At 45.8% G+C, this 23164-nt stretch overlaps 1 long non-coding RNA gene across 1 annotated transcript in view; it reads right to left on the bottom strand.

The window, feature by feature from the left end:
• LOC107055055 overlaps window positions 1–23164 on the bottom strand; it is a 302539-nt gene that overhangs the window by 135101 nt on the left and 144274 nt on the right. The window contains exon 17 of the long non-coding RNA XR_001470007.4: window positions 17166–22475. This is a non-coding gene — a long non-coding RNA (uncharacterized LOC107055055). The remainder of the gene's footprint in view (window positions 1–17165; window positions 22476–23164) is intronic.

The raw sequence follows: 23164 nt of genomic DNA, 5'->3' as shown, positions 1-23164 counted from the left end.
ATTTCAGAGGCTACACCATGCATTAAATTTTGGTACCTCATCTTCATAAGAGAGACGGTAATGAGGTCAGAAATCAGCACGGCGGTTGCTAGACCAAAGGCATAGGAAACAAAAATCACAGAAATCTTTTGGAGTTCCAAGCAGAAGGGCAGAGAATCTGGTTCCTATCCCTGGGTTGGGATGGAGATGCGATTCGTATGTAATGGCACAAGAGGCAAAACTAAGCACATTTTGTAGTGTGTCATCAGTAATGGTGAGTTGAAATCAACTATAAATTTCCCTCTCTTAGGAGAAGGAATTAAAACAGAGCTGAGGGCTGCCTTAACTAAATACAGCAAGCTCCAAGCTGGCTCATCCCAACAGGGTGGATGGTTTTGTTTTTTGTAATAAACCACAAAAATATTACTGTGCTACCAACTCAAGTCGTTCTACAGTTGGGAATAAGAAAACGTGTCCCCCCCGTCCCTCAGTGTTCAGGACAGCAGGGAAATGGGGGTTCACTGTAACCAAGAGCCTTGTGCTCCACCATGGCTTCCCATCCTCTTGCCTTCCCTTTGCAGAGCATCACAATTCTGCATCCTGGAGCCCCTGGCTTGAGTATGGAAATGGCATGGGCAGACCTGGGAAACTGTCCTATTTGTTGTTTCCTCCTGGAGCAGAAACGTCCAGGGGAGACCTCCTGATCCATTTCAGTGCAAATTGAGCCAGAAAAGCGGGAAAACAGTACTAGAATAAAAATAATCACCATCACCAACCAGGAATAAACAGCATGGTGTGCTACAGCACTGACCCCAGCTCCACGGCCTCACATCCACCCACAGACATCGCATCCTTAGAGAAGGAGCTGCCCATTACTCACTGCACGACAGGGGCTCTGAACCTGCTTTAATCCCAGATGCTGATCCTAAACATCGTGTAATAATGCACCCTAACAAAATGCACCGGGCCTCTCCCATGTCCAGGAAAAATAAATTAAGAGGAAAGAAAGAGAAGTGAAAAGTATAAAGGGGATTTGATGGGATTTGAGTGCCAAACTCCAACAGGCTCTCCTGAAAATCCCTGCTTAAAGCAATAGACTTGTGTTCTTGCATTTCTTTCTCCTGATGTCAGTAATGATGACCGCCGAATTAGTTTAAAGATCTCACATATTGCTCCGGGTTTTGTTTGTTCGTGTATTTCCTACATTTTATTCTCCAGAAAGTTAATAAAGGGAAAATTCCCCTGCAAAAGGAAGGAGGGGAGGAAAGATAAACTCCGAGAGAAAAGACTGAGTTTTCATCCCATTTAAACCCACAGCTGATAATTGAAGAGGAAAGCTCTTTTAAATGAAGGATCTATTGGAAAGATTTGATTCCTGTGTTCCCAATTATGTACTGCATATTCCAGAAACAGGTTCAAGTGAAGGGCTTTGGCAAAGCCTATGCTTAAAATTCAGTACAGGCTTGAAGTCCATTGACTCCAAAGAGACTTTTTTCTATTTGCTAAAATTTTAGCATGAGGCATGCTCAGCACAGCTGAAGGTAAATGTGTAGCTAAGCATCTGCTCAAGTACTTTGCCTGGTCAGAGTATTTAGTGCTCAAATCAGCAAAGGACGAGGCTGGGGGGGGTTTGGGGGGGGAAGCACTAAATTGCTGAGAGATCAGAAAGTTCCCCACAAAAAAAAGTTCCTTAAATTTTGGAGTCAAACCACCTCCAAGAAAGGGCGATGAGCTGGACTCCGAATTTCACCTGAATGAAGCATCCAGGAACTGAGAACGCCCAACTTAGTCTGGACTCTGATTCACCATGAGCTGTCCACCTCCCCATTTGCCCACCGTTTTGTTTCATCCCTGTGGGTTGGAAAGAAAATGTGCCATAAAACCACACGAGAGGCTTTGAGTTCGGTAAGTCAGCCTTTGATGCAAAGGAAGAGCTTCCAGAAAGCCAGAAGGGAATTTCCCTGTGGGACTTCTCCAGTCCACTTGGAGAGATTCAAGACCTCGGGAGGAAGCGTGCTGTCCTGTAGTTCAACCACAGACCAGGCCACGATCTCAACCCTGCCCTTCCTGAATGACTCCATGGCCATGTGAGGGAATCACCTCCAGCCAAATCTCCCCATGCCCTCACAGAGGTGACCATGCAGGGTGCCAACAGTGCTGCCCATGTCCTGGTGGTTGGAAGAGCACAGCTGGCCCTTGGCTACCTGAATCCTTCCAGGGAGACACGGGCCCTCCGTGCTGTGAAATAACATGAACACTCAAAAATGCAGACAGTGGTCCGAATAACATAAAAACCGAGTGTGTTATTAGTGCTGTCAATTTAGCCAAGAATGTTATGGCATGTGTGTCACTAAGAGAGACAGAAGCTATTATTGAAATGAGATTAGAATCGTTTTGAAACATCAACAGTGGCATTATAGTTGGTAACATTTCCATCTAAAATAGATGACATTGATGCTATACAATCAACAATGCCACTGGGAATACGATATAGAACAGAAGACTAGATTGTTTTACTCCATATTGATTTTCCCTTAGTAGTTTTTGATTAACTGTCAAATCAATTAGCTTTCCCCACCCAAACATCACATCACGTTGCTATATTTTTTGGTGTCCCCCTCTCAAACTCCCTGTTCAATGGCAAATAAACAGGAGAAGCTTGGGCTCAAGTGTTTAGAAGTGCTCCAAAACAGAGGTTTTGCAGGCGGAGATAAGGCCCTGCAGATAGCCTGCTTCTCCTCACGCTGCTGGAGCCCAGCCATGTTTTTATTGAATCAGGTTCTGAGGCACTAAGAGATCTGATTATAGCCTTGCCATAATGTCCTTTTAAAATAAAATGCGTGGCATTTTCACGGTGACATAATGTTCTTTCAGCTCAGAAGAGACACTGTGTCTAGAAGTTTTCGACCGCCTTGGCCTTCCCATACTGCAAAGGGAAAGCATCTATCTTGTCTATCTGCCCATCCATCTACCTACCCATCACCATCTCACGTCTCTCTATAACCAAACACCTCACCAGCTTCATTACATTTATCGCCCACCCATCCCAGGGAGGCTGCAGGGGCTGTGCTGCACCTGCTTGTGTGTAGAAGTCAGAAAATAGCGTGTATGCAGAAGCTGACCCTAGCTTTCACTGAGTGGGAAACGTGTTGAATGCCAGAGATACAGAGCATCGTACTTTCCTTTGCTGCCTCTATCCTTTCCCTGGCATTGCAGAACTTTCCCAGGGCAGTTTGGCTGCTGCTCTCACATTCGTGTAATAGCAAATGCCAGCACATAACCAGAAAGCTCCATTCCAGACTGAGTCTGGGTCTGAACTCTTCTGATGTTCAGCAACATGCCGGACCTCGTCCTTTGTTGCAGTCCTTACTTGTTAACCCCATCTCTCTTCCCCTACACCTTCCCTTTGTTTTTCTAATTCAGATTGTGTTTATTGTAGTCATTGAAAGCCTCTCAGGGACACTGTACCATCTAGTCTATCTACCGGGGCTGGTAAATTGGATGATATGTATTACTATTTGCATTGCACCAATGCTTGTAGGGCCCAGCTGGGACCAGATGCCTTTTATGTCAGCAGTCAGCTCCGGCTGTGAAGCTCTGTCGGCCTGAATGGGCACAGCAAAGCAAGGCAGGGAAAACTCAAAGTCACACAGCAGGTGAGTGTCTGGGACAGATTTGGGGTATCTCAGTTCCCAGTCCTGCGCCCCATCCATTCAACCCTTCTCCTGTTGACGGATGCCTCAGACCAACACGCAATAAATAAACACCTCTAATAAAGACCTCTGCTGTTAAAAACAAGACCAGCCCAACAACGGTGCACTACTTTGTAAGGAAAAGGGTCTTTATCTCAGTCAGAGCTGCCCCAGCGTTAGGTGTAGGGAGGCACAGCAAAGCCAGCTGCTGCCGCCACGCCGCCAGCCAAGACTTCATTTGTTTTGGCTAGCGCTGAAGAATCAGCTTCGGCATCTTTGAGAACAAAATGGTGCATGGAACCGGTCCAAGCTGCAAAAGATAAGAAGCAATAAGAGTCGCAACAGATTATTTGTCTGGGAAAACAGAAGGAGAATTCTATCGAAAAAGAGGGAGGATGCGGGTCCAGCGCTGCGAGCATAAGTTCTGTTTGCAGCACGCCAGATGATCGCTGCTTGGGCTGCACAACAGGTGCTGGGCTGCAGCTATGTCTGGCCAACACCAAATTGCTGCTGCCGAAAGGGAATGACAGAGGAAAGTGATTTCTGCACGGCTGCTGTAAAGAGAAAGGCTCTGCAGCAACACTGCAGCAAGGTCGGAGGGAAGGATGTGAGTGCTCGGCTGGAATAAACACAAGTCACCATGTAAAATAACCAGCTTGCTCTCCTGCCAGGCTGGAGGCTGGGTTGAAGATTAGCGTCAGCCTTCCCCACTAGATTGTCAGCAATTAACCTCTCTGAGGGCTGATGAAGTCTTGCCACCACGTTGCCCATGTTTTCCATCTCCTTTACATAGGAGAAAGCAAAGCAGAAGTGAGAGGGTGTGTATGCAGCAGGATCTAACCAACCAGAAGGAAAGGGGAGAAAATGGAATTCAGTAACCAAACACAAACCTCATAAGCAGCGAGGAAAGACGTGCATAAAATCTGGGATTAAGTTCTCACCTGATCCCTTCCTCAGTCAAACATAAACACTTAAAGGTACCATTTTCCTTTTGAAGAAAATCCACATTGAAGTTGAGATGCAGCACCACTGCCATTACACACCAGGCAGCAACCTTCTAACGTTCCCTTGCAGATCTGGGTCCGTGCAAACCCAACCCAAACTGGGAAGTGAAACCCAGAGCTCATTTCACCCTCAGATGAGCTGATTTCACGTGTGTTTACTCCCGCTTTGGTCCCTCCACAAAGGAGGTCTGTGTGCCTGAAAATGTCTTCTTTGTTTTTCCTTCTGTTCCTCGACTCCATGAGATGATCCCATAAAAGATGCCGCTCCTCCCTATGAACCTCGGATCCCTTTGCAGCGTGCAGCATTGTTAAAAATTCAGGATGTTAAAGTCTTTCTAATAAACACAACTCTGCAGCCAAAGGGATTTTTAATCTCCCTTGATTTACAAGCATTTCATTGCATTTGAGTATAAAGTATTTTAATAGCATAGCAGAAATTGCAGCAGGGGCTAATTAGAGCAACTAAGTTAGTTAGATTCCTGTGCATTTGGAAAGCAGGCTGCATCCTTTTAATAGGATAATCAAAATGGATCACTCCAACTTGTGGAGCTGCTCCGTAGATACCAGGAGTGCTTCTGCATGCATTCTAAATGGGGCAATGGGACAAGGATGATGGATCCCTGAGGGTGATGCAGCCCATCCTCAGGGTCAGATCCTGCCGAGCACTGGGCACCTTCATTTCCCACAGAAGCAGAGGTAGCTCTGGGCAGCTCAGAAATTGGTAGGACCAAACCCTGTGGATAAAGCCCTTTTTCCACTTCCATATTATCAGTCAATGCTCAACTCACCCCCAAGACGCACAGTTGGGGATTTTTAAGACTCACAGTCATGGTCTTAAACTAAATTACAAACCTTTTGGCCTCAACCAAGTCTGACTTGCTTCAATCCCATCAGGCTGGTTTGAATTTTCCTCAACTTGCAGCCCTAGCCTACAGCTAATGTGAAACACATTGGGAAGGTCAACAGACCTGTCCCCGGCTCCCTCCCCATGTCGCTGCTCCCCACGGCACAGTCTGTACGCTTTGACCCTGCCTTGGTTCCTACCACAGTCACAGGAGAGTGATAACTGCACCTGGGGTACAACTCACACCCAACACAACCCTCTACCCTTGAGGGATGAGAGTGTCGCTGGATCTGATTCTGTTGTCCTTCACACAAGGTAAATTATCTGGCTTCCGGGAATTACTTGGTTTAAGATAAAGAAAGAAAGGGAAAATTCTACCTGCCTTCTTCAGAACTGTTGTACCAATGGCTTCCTACCTTATAGCTGGGAAATGTTCCACCTAGGGTTAAAGGAAAAGCTGGGGAGCATCTTTAATCCCCTTTGAAATTTCCACGGAACGCTTTCATTTAATTTTCCAGGCTTCTTTGCCTTTCTCATGGAATAATAGCTGATATCATTTAGTGCAAAGCACAACAACAGCCATTAAAAATGGTTATTAGTCTGGAACTGCTTTCTTAATACAAAACACACATGTCACACTCCGGGAGCTCTTTTTTTTTTAATAGACTTCAAGGTAAATGCCACTGCGACCCTTATTTTTAAGGAGGGGGAGAGATGGAGGAATCTAGTGCTTGGGCTGAGCTCGTGCCCTAAGGCAGAGCCTTGGGCAGGAGGTGGAGCAGCCCCACCTGCTGTGTGCTGCTTGGGGGTGTGCTCAGAGCCCCTCAGGTGCACGTCTGCTGGAGGGAAGGAAGATGCAGCAGCTCTGCAGCATCCCACTGCTGGAGCAGATCTGTGGTTCAGCATCCTGACTGCTGTCTCTTCCCTCTGCTCACCCTTCTCCCGCCCCTGGGAAGGGCACTGCAGAAGTGGGGTGCCCTCAGAGGTCACCCTGATAAACCTCAGATAGGCAAGGAATGTGCATGTTCCTGGGGGGTGGCATTAAGGCTGACTACTGCCTTGCCTCAATGACTTGCCAAGCACCACTCGTAGAGCAAGGAAACTACAAGTTCCTGCTATGGGAAAGAGTAAAACAGAATGCACAAACCTTCAGCAGTCCAAAATGCTTCAATGGGAGTGAGACCACACGCCACACACAGAAGTAATGTTGGCACTTCAGATCACCAGGGATTTCTGTATATGTGCCATCCCCTCTCCCACACCTGGACCAAGCATTAAAAGCAGAATCTGAAATGAAAACTGCACCCTGTATATACTTCACAGCAAGGACACGGGGAGCTGGAGGCTGCTTGACCTGGTGGGGAGGCTCTGAATCCACTGCTTTACCCTCCCTAACAGAAGAAATCCCCCTTCCTCGCAGACCTATTTCATCAACATTTTTGCACTGGCAGTGAATATCGAATGCATATCTGATGTTTGCGTTGGGGTTTGTTGTTTTTGCTCCTTTCATCACCTTATAAAGGCCACGTGGTGACTGCGTGATGCTGAGACTTTTGGCAGATGTAACATATGTGCAACAATATTTATCATTTATTTAGCATGCTGGGTATAGCGGCTGGCACGGCGCTGCCATGCCTGACTTAAAGGCTGCTGGCATTTCCATTAGATAAACTCCCATCATGCAGGGGGTTAAGAACTCAGGCATTTCAAATCGCATCAGGCTGAATCATGATTCAAATCAGAAAAGCCAGTTTTGGGTTCACCAAGGGCTGACGACGTGGGGGCAGGGGGAGGTCGGGGCGAGCAGCGATGGATGGCAGGTCACGAACACACTCCCAGTGACCAGGCAAACACAGCCTGGCTCGTGCCTTAAAATAACAGGGGGAGCAGGGAGTGCTGCGGGATTCGGATGCAGCTCTCGATATTTGGAGGTGGGATTTTGCAAAGCGTTTGTTCCTCGGCCCCACTGCTGCAGACAGTTGGGGTGGAAGCAGACATAAGCCAGCAGCCAGCCGCTCTGGAAACCCCACCGCAGAGCGTCTGACAGTTGCATTTTCAGGACCACATGCCTGCCAGACACACAGCCTTCTGCTGCACACCAAGGTCCTGCAGCTCTAAAAGGAAACGTCTGTGCTCACCCAGACTGAGGGCAAGATGCAACGGGACCGGGATGGACAGACCCCAAACCCTTTGTACCATCAAAGTGGAAAAGGAATGGACAGATGCTGCAGAACCACATGCAGAGCTGGAAAAGTTAGTGCAGTGCAGCCTTCCTTCTGCCATCATCCTGAGCAGCAAGCCTACGGGCTTAGCGATCATTTCTACTTGCTTTGAAATATATATAGTTTAAACATATATATTAATATACATATTAAACTACACATGCATACATATGTATATCTTAAAAGACCAAAACAATGACTACCAGTTTCCATGGGTCCAAATAGAAACAAGAAGCATCTCCTCGGACGCCAGCCCCACTGCAGCCCCGTGCTCATGGCACAGCAGCATGCCACACGTTTCATAATTAGGGCCTTGCAGGGAGATAAGGCTGTGGGTCGGAGCACATGAAAGGAATGCGCTGGGTGTGGGAGATGGCGCTGAAAGGGGAAGAGCTGAGGACAGGCTGGGGGGGGGATTGGGATGAGCAGCGTGGCTGCAGCATGCACCTTCTCCCAAAGCATTGCTCATGCAAGCATTCAGAACAGGTTGGTAGGAAGAGTTACATCCATTTTCCTTCTGCTTGCATTTCTGGTGGAGGTTTGGCCTTCATGTGAAAGGAACAGGTGCTTCGCTGTGCCAAGGGGAGCCCAGCCACCAGAAATGATGGCCACTGCCACAGCAGTACTGCTGGCTGCAAAGGGACTGCCCTGCATAGATCTGCTTCAGGGTAATGTTTTAAAAGCCCAGCAGTTTGGAGGGCTTCTCTGTTTGTTTTGAATAGCCCCGGTTTTGGCATCAGAGTGTAAGAAACTGCACATTTTCATGGGCTTCCACAGCGAAAAGAGACCCCAGCGTTGGTGAAAGACACAACAGCACAAAAGCCTCTTTGGCTGAGGCAGAAGATAACATTATTTGCTGAACAAAACCAGAGAAAAGCCAGGAAATATGAAATCACAGCAGACTACGCAACCTGTGACATCTGGTTGCCACCCCAGCCCCTGCTCCCAGCCCATTGGGAGCCCTCGGTGGGCCACTTGGTGCCATTCTTGGCTCCTCTTGGGCTTGTTTCCTCCAAACAAAGTTCTGGGCTCTGAGCTCACAGCACTGGGCCCATTTCTGGCAGCAGCGAGGGCTGGTGGCGATCCCTGCTCCACCTCCAACCCATAGCGCCACCAACCACAGCCAGAGAGACGGGGACCTCGGGACCTGCAGCTCCCTTCCTAAGGATCAGCAGCCGTGTATCAGCTCACAGCCTCACACATATACTCTGCATATTTTTGGCCTCGTTTTTAACATCAGCCCAAAGCTGTTACAGGAATGGCGATGCCAGGGCAGGTGTGGGAGCTGCACTCCTTTGTGTCAGACAAAAGGACCGTCCTTCCATGGCACAGCTCCCATGCTTTGTCAACACTGAACCACTACAGAATGACCTAGAAGCGCTCCTCACCTCCTTTATTTTTAATATATATTTTAATGCTGCATTGCTACCTGTGCTCCCTCTGCCTGGCTGTTTCCTCCTCTGGGCTGGGAGCAGCAGGCTGCCTACAAAGACGCTCGTCCCAAAGCTTTGCATTGCATTAACAAAAGCAGCACATGAACCACCCCCTATAAATGGCGTGGAGCATTTTCCTAAAATCAATCAGGCTCTATTATTCGGTTTAAGCCCAATCTCATTGTCTACTTCTTCCTCCGGAGGCCGATTGCTGCCAGGTAGAAAATTAAGTTTCCTTTACTTTTCTTCCCTACACAATTTTTCAGTGTTTCAGCACCGTTGTTCGGTGTGGGAAACCGACTTCCTGTCTCAATAAACAAGTGCACACAGGGCTTTGCTGGGCACATAATGGGGTCCTTTTTTTTTTTTTTATTTTATACAAAAATCATTCCACACTTAACACATCAATGAAGCCACTTAAGCTCTACTGCATCTGAATTAAAGGGGGAATTGTGTGATCAAAGAGTGTGAAGGAACCACACATGGAGTTCTTCAGACACTCCACTTTTGTTACATTTGATACATAACAAACCCAATAAATATGCTTATCCCAGTAGCCCGTTTCATTATCTCATGTCCTTACGTTGAAGAGCATTTCCTTTAAGAGCTTTTCTCTCTCCTTTGTTTTACAGCATCTTAGATTTGAGGCAGTTTGTGTTAAATTAAGATGCGGAAAATGACTGAGAAAAAAAAAAAACATATTTTTTTTTCCTCCCTATGCCCAAATAAGACCAAAAATGCTCTATGAGTTTGTCATTGTGCTCCAATCGAGCACATGGCAGAATGCACAGACAGGTTTGCTCACCCCCAGAAGGGGTTATTGTATCATGGCACAGGGAAGGAGGGGAATGTTTCCCAAAACCCTTTGCAGTGGTTCTCTGCATAGCTGGCGTGCTTTCCTGCACTACTGATCGATTTGCTTAGAAAAATGCAGATTTCATGCACCTTTCCTGGTGGTTCCAGCCCTGGGAACTACCATAGATTTGCAATATATCTCCAGAACTGCATCAAAACTATGGAGATTGGAGTACGTCCTTTTTCGCTTCTTGTTTGTCCAGTCAACTGATTTTAGGGAGTGCTTATCACTCTTGGTCACAGAGGTTATCACTCGTGGTCACAGGCTCTGCTTTCAGAACTGCTCTGGCTGAACCCCAGCAGGACATCACAGTACACAACGCTGAGCATCCATGCCCAGTAGATGGCCAACACCAACGCAATGCAACCTGCACTGACACAAGGACTTGCCATAGGATTGCTGTTGCAAACTGCATGCTTGGAGCTGCAAATTATTTGGTCCGCTGCAAACAGCCGTTTGCAAGGGATCCACAAGACAACTCATTGCGAAGTAAATGACAGGTGCTTTTAGCAGAGCTGCTCATTAATAGGTGTTTTAAAACATAATTGCCTTTTTATCTTTTTGTTTTTCCTGTCTCCCCCCTGCTTTCCCCAAGGAGCCCTGGCAGAAATGCTGGAGACAAAATCTATCTGCTGAAATACGGAGATCAGAATGCATTTTGGAAGCCTCACTTTCTGCCACAGAACATTGCTTGCTTTCTTTTTCCAAAGCTGGATGAAAAATTATCCTGTCCTAAAACCACAGATGGAACTGAACACATATAAATGCTTCTCACGGACTTCTGTGCAGCAACAGCAGCACCTGAACTATCAGAAAAAAATTGTGTTTTCTGCTCTGTTTAATTCCCATCATTAAATATCGTGCTTTTGTAATGAACGTGGCCCGGTTATAGCTCCCTTTGTTTCTCCAAGCAGTGTTTATCTCTTGTTGCTTCCCAAATGAAAACAACCAAACAAAACAACCCCCTGCCAGCAAGGCACAGCCCAAACTTCTACGTAGGGCACGGTTCCATCTCCAAGCTCCCACCGAAGGCAGCATGGACTCGAGGGTCCGGATGAGATAAGACTTGCAATATCTGACCCTACGTCCCTCAGCTGTAATCTATAAATGCTTTTTATAGCCCTGAGACATCAAATTCTGCTAACAGAGCTTTTCAGCTCATCTGTGCTTACCACAAGTCCAACCGTGTTTTTACGGAGCCTTCCTTGAAACCCAGTTCCTGAAATCACATATATCATTGGGAATATCAGTTTTCATTAAAAAAGGGGCAAGAAAAAGGAGGAAGTTTTAACATTCACAGTTAAGTAGAAAAATCTTGTAAAACTTAACCAAAGAGAGCCAGCAATTGCAAAAGCCAGAAAGGCAATGAGAGTACACCCACTTCCCTCACCTCTCAGCTTTGGGCACCTGATCTTTGCCTACTTCTAAACACATCAATTCATAGCACCAACCCAACACCTCCATGCTACAGAAGCAACCATTTGGGCAGGCAGAAAAGGAAGATAGAAGCAGGCACCCAGTTGGTGCTAGAGAGTAATGCTAAAACATCAGCAGAAGCACCCATGGTACAAAGGGAAGTATTCATTTATAGTTGTGGTACGCACATGCAGGAGATTTTTTGTATTTTCCCTTCCTGTGTTCTGCTTTTCAATGCAAATCCATGCTGGTCATTAAACGGAAATATCAGAAGGTTTTGACAGCCAACAGTTGGGTGGCAAAGGCTTGCTGTAACTGCATTGTGTTTAATGGAGGCACGAAGCACCCTGTCCTATGCCTCCCCATGTTGCCACATCTGAACGATCTAGCTGAAACAAATAGGAAGGGCGTAAGAATATTAAAGGCATTTTGGTTCTCTCTGCTTTTTTTTTTTACGTTTGAAATCCTCATCTGAATTTGGATCTTTGTTCCATTTTCCAGAAAGGAGCTTTTTAAAGGCGGCTGTGCAGGTGGTGGCAGTCCAGCATTACCGCCACTTCCAACCACCTTGGATTCACTCCTGGGCAAACTAATAGAGGAATAATCAGACAGCAGTTTTAAAAACAGCCTGTTTGCAGGAGTCCAAGGAAAAAAAGTGGGAAGCCGGTAATATCTAACCCAAGTCCTTGCCAAAACACTTCAATGATAATGAAACAAAGCAGCGTTTAGTTTTTAACGAATTAAATTGAGAAAAGAAACCACAAAAGACCCACAGAGCCACAGCAGATAGCTGGTCTAGCAAAACACTGCGTCCAGTGATTAAACCAATTCCCCACTCAAATTTTTAATCTTTATCTAAATTGTGAGACAAGTGTCACAAATAAACCCAGAATGGATATTTAAATGGGGTAGTTTGGTTTGTCCTGCTGTAAGAAATAAGGACTCCCTCGTTGCATTAATTCAATTAAGCTTAAAAACAGCCATGGGAGGAATGAGAAAAAGATTAGAAAACATTTCTGATCCACATGTAAACTAATGTTTGGCTATGGATTTAAAAAAAAAAAAAAAAAAACAATAATGATGCTGTCCACTGTGTGGGCAGAGATGATCTCTCATTGATTTTGGTATGACACAGGAAGATTATTGGAACTTTTATTTCAATCAGTCACATATTTCAGGTTTTAAAACTGTTTCTAGCAATATCCACAAAGGTACCTGCATAGCACTGGAACTTCTTCGCTATTCACAGTTGGAATGGTTCGCCCAAGTGCTTAAGTACAAAATCCTTCATTATGAGCTGCAGACATTGATTCTTACACAGGGTGAAATATTATTGAAAGGAACAGCCATGGAATAACCTCCTTCCACAAATACTTCTTAATTTCAGACACTCAAACAAACTGCCCTGCTCAGATGGTACCACCAGGCTACATTCATGAGCAAATCTCAACAGAATGAAAGAACCACAGAGTTACCAAGGTTGGAAAAGACCTCCAAGAATATCCAGCCCAACCTTCTGCTTACAACCAATACTTCCCCACTAAACCACGTCCCTTGGTACAACTACATGCTTCTTGATCGTGCTGAAGGAGAAGCCAATGTCACCACGCTGTCCTGCAGAAATGCCCCTCAACTCTCCAGATGTACCTTTGACTCACTCCCATTCCATTGTCACTGATTTAACACACAGAAAATAAAAAATATCTAAGTCTAAAGTCTGTCTCATATATGTCTGCCATCCTCTAGGGGATGCTCGAGGGGAAAACCTCTGCACAGCTCTCCTGCCCACAGGAGTGCCTCCAGAGAGGGGTTGGAACTGAAGACCCCAACTCTGACCTCTGGAATAGGACTTAGGAAAGCTGCAATCCGAGCCCATATCCCTTCCTCAGACCCAGACCTCTGCATGCAGTGGTGCCACCAAACACAGCAGTGCTACACATTAAATAAGAGCAGAAATGTATATGGTTTATACAGATGTGGAAAAAGGACACAAGCAGCCTGAGCCGACCCCTCCCTGTCCCACCACTACATCTTGCCCTCAGAAAGCACTGCTCGGTGCAAGGAAAGCTCTGTAGCACAGGATATAACTCATCATGAGCCAAAGTCAGGAGCTGAGCCATGACATTTTAATTTCAGACACTTCTGAAGGTAAGAGAATCTCTGTTCTGACTGAACTTTGGCTAAGCACACACTGTGCCATGATTTTAGTCTGCTTGCAGCATTCCTCACATTTTCACTGCGGGAGGAGGACAGAGAGAAAAAGAGGGAAACAAAAGGAACAAGAAAGAGCAGGGAAGGGAGAGACAGAAGCAGAGAAAAAGAAGGAGTTTGGTTTACAGGAGGTGTTTTATTGTGTCGATACCCAAAGGCTGGATTCAATAAAACCTCCATCTGGCTCTCATGCAGAGCAATCTCCTCTCAGACCTCGCAGCAGCCCTCCTCACCTCCACAGCCAATTTTTGGAGGCTTGAGAGAGTTTGCATGGCCTTCCCTCCTGCCACAGCAGGACAGGGCTCTTTATTGAGTCAGACCCACAGAAAGCATCTCTCTGACTTGCACTCATTGCTGAGATTAAGGGTGACTTCAAACCCAGAGGATGTGCCAAGTGTGCTTTAAAAACTTGGCTTCAGAGCATCAGCTATTCCCCATGTGCCAGAGCACCAATAAAGCCAAAGGAGTTGCTGAAACACTGCACGGAGAGTTTGCTGAGCGAGGCTCGCAGAGGGCCAGACGAGCTCTTTACGAGGGTCTCCAATGGCCTTCCACCCAACAGAACCTCCAGCTTACACATTTTCCACGGTCAAATCAGAACGTAGGGTTAAAAACTCCCAGAGCTACATAAACCTCTGTCCCACAGTCCTCGTTTTCTGATCTATCACAACCTCAGGTGCCAGAGCTATAGCACAAAACAAGAGCCCGGAAAGACAGTGAGATAAACGAAGCTCCCATCGATAGACAGAACCAATTAATTAGGTGAGGCTGATGTATGCTTAGGCTTCTCTCAACTAAAACTACTATAAACTCTCAGGGACACTTTTTTTCCTTGTGCTGCAAGGTTTGATCAATAAATCTCAGCTAAAATGCTCTTTTCCCTCCCCAACAAGTAGGCTTCTAATTGTTGAGTCAGTTAATTCCTTTGTTAATTCTCATACAGCCTTTTCTCCTCCTGAGAGCACACATCGTAGCTGGCGTTCTGGCTCCCATTTTGTCTCATAGCAAAGAGCACACAGACAGACAATAACAGAAAAAAAAAAAACCCACCCTATTCCCTTCTCAACAGATAATTCTCGTGTCTTGTTACAGAATTTTCAGGCTGTAAATCAACTTGAAAAGCTAATTTAAGGATATTCACTTGCACTATTCAGGGCTGTATAAACATTCCGAACTCCAATTTTTCATAAAGACATATGCGAGCATTTAGAAGGGATTTAAAGAGCCATTTTGCAGTTGAGAAGCTCGAGATCCAGCCTTTTATTTTTTTTTTTCCCCTCCACCAGATTATCGTGTAATATTAATACACGGGAAAAAAATATACGTGTGTGTGTGTGTGCATTTCCAGGGCCTCTGTGTATTTATGAGGTCCTAAGGGATGGCAGAATTCCTTTAGCCAGGAGGAAGGCCAGAAGAAACTGCAGGGCTGAGGCTGGCTGCGGAAACATCAAATACACGGCAGCGTTCGCTGCGACGCTGCAATAGCTGTGCAAGTGCTGCGGTGTTGGTTTTCACTGTATCTGCTGGTTTAATTGTTTCTGCCTGTTCGTTTCTTTGTCCGCCCGAACCGCTCGCCTAAGGGAGGTTTAGAAATCAAAAGGTAGGGCCGGAGTCGAACAGGAAATGAACGCCGGTGTTGCAGCGTTATTAAAGCAGAAAAGTTCAGGAGTGGCTCCAGGAGCCGGCGCTCAGCAAGGGCTTCAATGCCATCTCCTCCTCCAACCCCTCTCTGCTCCTTCTGTCGCTGTCGCGACTAAAACCGAAATCAGCGGTTGTTGAGTGTGGGATGGGAAGTTTGTGTCCGCCGGAGGTTTTCCCCTTCTGATGGCCAGCTCTGCCTTGGATTTGGTGCAATCCCAGCTTGTGCATTTCCCCATGCAACCTCAGCCCATGTGGGAGGTTGTGTGGACAGGGACGGTGTTTGGGTCGGGTGGAGGAGCGCGAGCGGAGCTCCCAAAGTTCAGAGCACCTCAGCCCCAATTATGGCACAAGGAATGAAAATAAACAGAGCCCACATAGAGCCCGTGAGAGGGATTTCCCCCCTTTCTAAGTGCACTCTATCTCTCCCTTCCACTATCTCCCTCTCCTTTCCTCTGATCTCCAGGACAAAAGAGCCAACCATCACAGATTCAAAACCAAGCGAGGAGGATATGTACTTAAAATACCACATGCCCAATAAAACCTATTTTACAGCGTATCCCACCTTTAACAAGCAAACTGACCGATGTAAGCAAAAACTCTCGCCCAAAATCCCTTTATAAAACAGCAAAAAAACAAGCACAAAAACCCACCTCCGTCGCAGCCATTTAAGCAGCCGTACAATTATTAGAAAAAAATAATTGCTCCCATTCCAAAAATCCTGATGCTGACAGCCCCACTGCCATCCTGTGCTCCCCAGCCAGAAAGTACGAGGCCACAGATTTCAGGAATTAATTTGGGTTAATTCAGATGGCGAAGACGAGGTGGGCAAAATAACAAGCAATTACCTTTTCCTGCCTTTGAAGAACAATGAATTTGGGACCGGTCCAACTCCAGAAAGAGTGATTACAGATTTTATGCCCAAACCGCCACCTTTTTAATGCATACAACGTATGTATCTGTACATGCATGCTATGTGCATACTTTCTCTGTACATACACTTATCTGTATTCCGTAACACTCCACACTTGGAGGTTTAATTAAAGATAAAATTCAATTATTTATTACATGCCCTGCTAATTATTTTTGAAGCTCTATAAAAGAGAGCAGGAAAGCTACCCAACACAAGGCATAATTAAGCAGAAAGGCAGCATTTGTGTGGTCACTTGGTGGATTCAACACGCAAAACGTTTATCGTTTAACCATTTCCTTTATATTGTGCACCAGGGTGGAAGGGTTCAAATGCGAGGCAGAATTACAAAATTGACTTAAATATATTTTTGAGGGGGAAATATCCATCGCTATGAGTACTGACCATCGCTTTAGCAGATAATAAGCAACGTTAAATAAAACATGTAACTAAATAGGCATTAAAGGCCTTTTACATACTTGGAAGAAAAGAAAACAGTTTTTCTCTTTTTTTCTTTCTTTCTTTTTTTTTTTATGCCGCAGACTGCAGGCATTTTGGTCTATCTCTGTCAAGTGCAATTCTTTCTTGATGAATGACAAGGTACGATAATAGGCTGCCGTTACCAGGGCAACCAGACAGCAGAGCTGTGTGCCTTGAATTTTGTCATCTGAAAATGAAACCAGAAGCAAAAGAAAAGCTGAGAATCTAGCGACAGATTAACTCAGGGGGGTGCGGTGGGGGGAGAGCGCGGGAGGAGGAAGGAGAAAGCAAGGGGGGCACAGGGGGCTAGATTACAAGCAATTAAAATTACTGTAATATGTACTATCCATGTGAGTGCATCTGTATTGCCATTTCAGCTACCATTTGTCAATAGGCTTTTGCCCATTTTCGCTGCCACTCCCTTTGTTCCAGAAATATACAGAAAGCTTACCTTTCAGACAGCCCCTCCAGCACACCTACCTTCACTATAGGGGTTCTTGAAGTGCTGGCCCCCACCCTGCTCCCAGCTGCATCTCGTCCAGTTCCTCCCAGTTCCACCCACCCAGCTGAGGCTGCAGCCTGAAGCTGAGGGTGGGGACCCTGCACTTGTTCTGTGGTTTGTGCTGGGGCAGACAGTGTAGGACCTTACATGGAGTCATTCATCCCATGGCTAAAAAAGAATCTCCAACCTAACCCAGTGCAACACAATCCAACTCAACCCAACACATCCCAACGCAACACAACACAGCCCAGTGCAGCTCAACACAAAGCAACGCAACCCAACATAACTAAAGGCAGGATCCAATACATTCCCCTGGGGTCGGGACCCTCTCAGGAAGTCCCTAGGTTAGACCCTGCCAGGAAGGGTCTAATCTGTGTTCACAGATGCAGAGTTAGAGGGCAGTCAGCAAAAGATTGAAAGCATGTAGACCAAAGAGGAGTCAGTGGCCAAACTCTGATCTGGGACCAACTTTCAGACGTCAGGGTGTCTGGATCTGCGCTTTTAGTTTAGGCCTGGACCTTTTGGAGATGAGCAGAAACTGTACGAGACTATCTGCTCTATCTCCTCCTTGGTACCCCAAAATATGATTAAAATAAAATCAAATGCAAGTGAGTCTTAGACCTGAAAAAAATGCCAAATCTGCAATGCAGGTATAACTTACCCACAGGCCCTCACAAACAAGTGGTAATATTCATAACTGAGACAAAACTTCTCTGCTCAAGCCATATTAGCTAAAACTATATCATATTTCCTCAGCAGTGTAACCTGAATCCTCATAACATTCATGTTTCAGAGTCACCACCTTCCACTCTCTTCATGGATTTTACAGACATCTCTTATCAGCCTCTTGGATCATAAGACAAAACCTCCTCCTACCATTCTGTGGAAGAACTGTTGATAAAATAAGCCTTCTCCAATTTCTCTGCCCTTCTAATTTCTTTGTCCCTTGGGCAAAATTCCCCATGATCCTTGCACAGAGTGGGTGAATCATTCATGCTCTCCTACCAAAGAAGGCAGCGTTTTTGCCAACTTTAAAGATGAGGAAACCAGCACAGAGAAAAGCTGCCTGACTCAGACCCTTTGAAGCCAAAGGGACTCTGGTTTTCCATCAGTCAGCTTTGGACCAAGCCTAACGGCCTCCCATGGCTCAGAGAAGTGCATGGGGGAATACGGACTCTTGGCTCAAAACCTCAGGCCTCAGAAAGCCAACTTTCTTCCCCACAAGCTTTCTGTTAAGAAGCTGATTTAAAATGTAGTTCATTCAATTAGATAAAAAGGCAAAGCAATAAGTGTTGCTTAACCAAAATTACCCCACCTTTGCACGGGAAAATTACACTCTAAGAATGACAGTAGTAAAGATGATGTGTTCTTGAAATAAAACTTCATCACCTGTGCATGTCTTTGCATGGGAAGATCAGTGCCCTGATTTTAAAGTATCTAAAGAAACCAACTGTCCTTACCGTTTCTCCATAGACACCCAGTGTAATGGATTATAGAAGAATGACTTAATTTTTTTGGCATCTTGACTCTTAGAATATTTTCCATGGAAAAATGAAGTGATTTCTCTCAATATCATCACTTCTATGATTGACTTTTTTGCCATGACAAGTCCAGGACATTTCAGTTATCTTGATTTATTTTTGCTTGACTAGCATCCTATGACTATGTCTACATGGCACTGCGGAGAGGAACCCCTGCTAGCTCTGGCATCAGAAGCAGTCTAGTTGCATCAGCAGCTGCGTTCCACATGGACTAATTAGCTTTGGTTTTCAGGCGGGAATGATGCATTAAGCATAGTTCTGCTAAGTTTTGGATCTAGATGAACTTCATCTCTATGTGACGCATAGCTTTAGCTGACATCCTGCACAAGTACCAGGAAGCCACAAGTACCACTTCTCCAGCTATGACATGCCAGTTCTACTTTTGCCCCACCACACGGGACCAAGTAACACAGGTGACTTTTGCCATACAGCAGATCACGTGGATGGCAGAGCCATGAAAACCAGTGTTTGTGTGCTTGCCATATCTGCCTTGGCCAGCTGGAAAAGCAACCAGGCTGAAAGGTCCTATGTACAAACTTTTCTAAGAGACTTGGCCTATTTACAGGAGAATGTCCTTTGAATTGTGCCAGCATCTGTAGAAGAGGACCCAAATGATGCTCAGGACCATGTACATTCATAGTTAAAAGGTGGTCTCACCTGCCTCACAACTTATAGAGGTCAAAGAAAGAGCTTGGATTGCTGTTAGCAAGGAAAGATACTGCTGTTTTTTTCCCCCAGGTTAACAATTTGCACAGATACACACACACATGAGAGTCATGGACTGATCCAAAGCTAGCTCTGCCTAAACCCCCAGTTGGCCAAGCCTCACCATGACAGTATAGAGCACAGATTCCACAGATGGGAACTGAATTAAGACTTCTTAGTTTCAGAGCCATGTCTTAACCACTAGCCCATCCTACTCCTAATTTATAACCTTCCTTTCATGTTCCTCTGGGTTAACTCGGCCTGAAGCTGAGTTATGGTTCTTCTTATCCCTAGTGAGCTGAAGGAGCCGTGGAAGAGCACGCTGGAGTTTACTCGGCCTCGTGCATCCATCAGCAACATGTCAACCAGTTTCCAGTTGTGGAATCCTTATTAGCGGTGCTGATGGAAGAGGCACATGGAATAGGCAGGGTATTCAAACCCACCATTGAGCCCAAAGAGGTGACAGCTCAACAAATCACCTTTAGATTTGTGAATTCAGCAGATTGTTTCTGGAAGTTGTTGAGAGAAAATAAATATGGAAAACCACAATGTCGTTTCTGAGAGTCACTTTTCAGAGCCTGACCACATTTTAAGTATCTGTTAAGTGATGTCCTTTCTCCTACCGTGCTTCTCGCCAAAACCAACGTCGTATCAATCTTCTGACAAAGACAAATTTGACGTTGGGATTCCAGACACCAAAACAAATAATACCACCTACAGCTCTCATGAGTCACAGAACTCATGTGATTAAAAAAAAAAAAAAAAAACCAACAAAAAACACTACTAATTCTTAGTATCAGAGGCGCAAAAAAGGGAAATAGCTCAGCTAGTAAGGCTTTTTCTATTTGTGAATGGTCTTGTGTTCCAATGAGAGAGAATGATTCATAAATATACTGATGAAATAGCACAAAGAACGCATTTTTATGTACTCAATGGACCCAAAGCACAGTCCATTCGGGCATGGTTTGGCCTCCCCGACACCCTCTGGGAGATCTACCTGCCTGAGACACACAGCTCCCCTTCCTTTATTTAACTTCCATGGGAGCTCATCTGCTCTGGACCTGAGCCAGCTCCAGCCTCAGTTTCTCTCTCCAAACACGTTATGGTTTGCAGCTGGCTTGGTTTGGCCAGCTCTGGACCAGAGAAGCCATGGTCTCTTTGCACCTGCCCACATAGATAAGTGCTATTCTGCTGCTTATGGTCTGTGGGGAGCCAGCCCAGAAGCATGTCCTGGATAGACAGGTCCTTAGCAAGCTTCTCCAAAAGTCCTTCCTGAGAGCTATCCCAGGGACAGGGCAGTATTTATAAAAGTGAGGAATGTGATTCTTCTGGAGAACCGCAATGCTACACTTACATCCATGGCATCTGGATACTCTGGTTATGGGTACATTAAAATGTATTTGATTGCTGGTATTAAATGAGAGCCTTCCTGGTGCTTCTTGCTCAGAGTGCAATGTCCAATAAATTAGTTTGGAAATGGCTTTAGACTTTTGCAATAATAGGTTTTTGGCAAGCAACAGGACTCTTAAAAGAACCACTTTATCATTATGAGAAGATCATAAATGAGAGTTAACTCGCTCGTTTGCTAACCATCAGAGGTAATAACAAAATATGAGCCACTTTCAAATGGACTGCCAAGGAGGAAGCTGGGGAAAAAAGCCCTGTCACCAATCCACAGCAGACCAACAAATGCAAGCAGAATGTACTGCACCCCACAGCCCGGTAGATCCTCCTTCTGCCAGATTGCATTGGCATTTTTTTTTTCTCTTTTCTTTAAGGAAAATCATGGGCAGAGAGAACTGCCTTGTGGGCATCATCTGCAGAGTGTGCTGGAGGTGTGTGCTTCTTGCTTGCTCACAGCATCCCAAAAGGATGATCATGCTGACTCATGCTGAGACAGCTGGCTGTAGGGACGCGTGTTAAGGAGCCAGCAACTGCTAGACTTCATTGGTGATAAAGTGGCCCTTCGACGTCCAGCAAAGTGGTGAGCAAAATGAATCCGTTGTTTATGGAAATGCACCACTCTGAAAAATAACTCTCTGATGCTGCAGGGACGGGGGGGGGGGGGTGCATTGATAGGGGATGGAGGGGCTCAAGCTTTAGTGACAAAGGAGACCAAATATTTGGAGTACGACAAGAAACAGCCTATTCAATTAACTTATCTGCTTTCATAACAGTTGGAGAGTCTCCTGCATCTACGTTGGTGAGTGGGTGGGGGTTAAGATAGCTGTCACACTTTGATAAGTAGGGCACTCCGTTATGAAAGATTAAGGCCAGAGATGCAGATACAGCTGAGTGTAAATGAGACTCCCAAGAGTGAAGATCAAAGTTAGTAGGAAAACCCTAGCAAAGCATGAAAACCAAACTTCCTTCCAGGGATCTAAGCATGACAAGGCCACGGTAACTCTCAGCTTCAGGGCCAGAGGCTGAAGACCTCATGGAAAGCTGCTGTGCCAAGCTCTGAGGGTCCTCCCAGGGTGCAGGCAGGAAAAGAGGGGTTTCCTCATGGCCAATTGAAAGAACCAATTTTGCAGGCTGGGGAATCATGCTAACAAGCCAAGAGAAGATCCAGCTTTGATATTTCTTGGCATTTTCCTCCTATAAATATGAAGACCACAAGATGTTAATTCTTTGGCCAGAAGAGACGCTCTGGTGAGCAGCAGTTTACGTGACTACAAACAGACAAGAACCCTCCGGGCTTTCTTAAAGCTGTGTTTCCTTCCTGGCCCCACTTGTTCAAGATTTGTCTCTGCATTACAACCGGCTGTGGCTTTGTAGGAGATACGGGAAACCCCTTCCACAGCACAGCGCTGGTGATGCACCCCGTTGGTGTAGGAGCTCACAGTGCATCAGTCCAAGTATCATATGGTATTTATTGCTCTGCACATCCACTCCTCGGTGACCACAGCCTAAATCTACCTGATGGAACGCTGGCAGGTTCTCATTACTGTCAACAGAGCCGTGTTATTACCTTGGTTGTTTCCCTCACTCTGTGAATGACTTCATCTGGAATTTGGGGCAAATCATTCCATTTCCCCGTGCCTGTAAAAGAGGGGTTTAGAATGCTTGTTTTATTTACCTTGCAAATCGTAATGCAGCCATCGGGCCCATCTCGCCCGAACATCTGGTGATCTACTGCTCATTACCACATTGTAATCATTAAGTTTGTGGAAATACAGTTTGTCAGCGGTGGGAATGAGGTCTGCACTGATGTTCTGGTCAGAGGGAACAATAAGAGAGACAGTGAAGAGCTGGTTTGGCAATGGCACTTCTCACTTTTCATATCCCAGCCTCCTTTAATTAACTTTTCTGAAGCACGTCGAGAAAGAAGGATGGAACTCAGAGCTCTGCTTGTGGATGCTCTGATTGTAGCAGGGCTTTGCTCACAGCAGCTGCTGCTCACTGCTGCTCTCAGGGCAGGGGGAGGCAGGAGGAATCTCCCAGTGAAACGCCGGCACTGCGTGCAGTAGCACTGCTTAACCTGGGCTTAGATATTCTGCTTCAAACAGACAGCTTAATGGGCAGTGGAGCATTCTGAGCAGCCTATGGGAAAGTAGGGCTGCACCCCGCACCAGCTCTGGACAAGGTGGTTAAATGCGGACACAAAGACATATTCTGCCCTCCATCGTAGCTGCATCTTCCCTTATACCCTTGGGGTTAGAGTTTACAGCAGGAGATATGTCCATTGCTGCCTTATTGTCCACTTCCCTTCATTTTTCTGCTCTGCTTTC

The sequence above is a fragment of the Gallus gallus genome, chromosome 24, assembly GCF_016699485.2.
Source record: "Gallus gallus isolate bGalGal1 chromosome 24, bGalGal1.mat.broiler.GRCg7b, whole genome shotgun sequence".
Lineage (NCBI taxonomy): Eukaryota > Metazoa > Chordata > Aves > Galliformes > Phasianidae > Gallus > Gallus gallus.
The sequence above is the reverse complement of the archived record's forward strand: the minus strand, read 5'-3'. Positions and strand labels throughout refer to the sequence as shown.